Source organism: Propithecus coquereli, unplaced genomic scaffold (genome assembly GCF_000956105.1).
Source record: "Propithecus coquereli isolate 6110/MARCELLA unplaced genomic scaffold, Pcoq_1.0 Scaffold966, whole genome shotgun sequence".
Lineage (NCBI taxonomy): Eukaryota > Metazoa > Chordata > Mammalia > Primates > Indriidae > Propithecus > Propithecus coquereli.
The window spans coordinates 52511-53726 of NW_012156018.1; the positions used below are offsets into that span (position 1 = coordinate 52511).

General features: G+C 47.6%; 1 protein-coding gene across 1 annotated transcript in view; it reads left to right on the top strand.

Moving 5' to 3' along the window:
* Positions 1 to 1216, top strand: part of LOC105827104 (phylloquinone omega-hydroxylase CYP4F2-like) — a 52049-nt gene that overhangs the window by 49972 nt on the left and 861 nt on the right. The window lies entirely within an intron of this gene.

The window sequence follows — 1216 nt, forward strand, 5'->3', positions numbered from 1 at the left end:
AGTCTACACAAGCAACTTGTTAGAATTTTAAAGTTTGCACCAAGTTTTTTCCTTCCAAATCAGTATATAAAGATTAATGGCATTTTATGCAACAAGAAGAAATGGAAAGAAAAAAGAAATATACAGAAAAGATTATATTTACAAGAGCATAAAATATACCAGGTATTGAAAACAAATTCAGATATTTAATTGTCTTTAAGTGAAGAATTAATGAAACCGTATAAACACATATAAGAAGGCCCAATAAATGGTTAGTTACAACCTGTTCCTGAATTAAAAACTCATATTGTCAAGATGTAACTCTCAGAAATGCTGTAAAAAATCTATCGAGGGAGAGACATGAGCAGGCTGGTGGAGTAGGGGATCCCAGCCTTTCTTCCCTCTACAAGGAGCAAAATTTGGCAGCTAATCACGAATGAAACGAACTCTGGAAGAGCTCCGGAGTCCACTTAAGAAGGTTCAACACTGTGGAAGACGTAAACAAAAAGGGGAGGAGGAAGCTTCATCTGGGCTGTAGCACCCCATGGCCAGGTCAGACCTGCCCAGCAACAGAGGGACGTCCCTGGCTCAAGAGCACCCCTTGGAGGGTATAGGAGAGCCAGGTGACCAACCGGCATCCCCAGGCTTTGGGGCACTGCTGCAATGACTAGCTTCCATTTCATCCCGCTGAGGTTGCTGTGGGAACCAGCACAGCTGAGCTGTCTGCAGACAGTGGAGAGCAAAGAAGACAGACAGGGGTTGTCCGTGTCAGCCACGCGGTGTGAGCTACCTGGTGGTGAGGGACCTACTGGGCACAGGCCTCCAGCAAACTTCTCTGCTGAGCACCTAGTAGGACTCCAGGCTGCGGTGCACCCCCCACCTTGCAGTGCACGAAGGACAAGCAGTGTTCACCACTGCAGACCCTGGGGGTTGAACACGGAGGACCCTAGTGGCTTTGACCCTGAAGAAACCAATAGCCAGCTCAGCAGTAGTGGACCTCCTGCAGCTGTCACCACTAAGGGCCCCATGATGTTTCCCCTTTGCAGTCTCCAGGTGTCTGAGCCAACATCCTTTCCTCCATCCCTCCCTCTTCCTTGTCTTCCCCTCCCTCCTCCGCAAAAGCCCAGCCACCACCCTCATCCTCCTCTTCCCTCCCTTTCAGAAGATTGTGCCCCAAATTCTTTTTTATTCCATTTCTCATACAGATCAAAAATTTAAAGAACTCTCTTCCCACTAG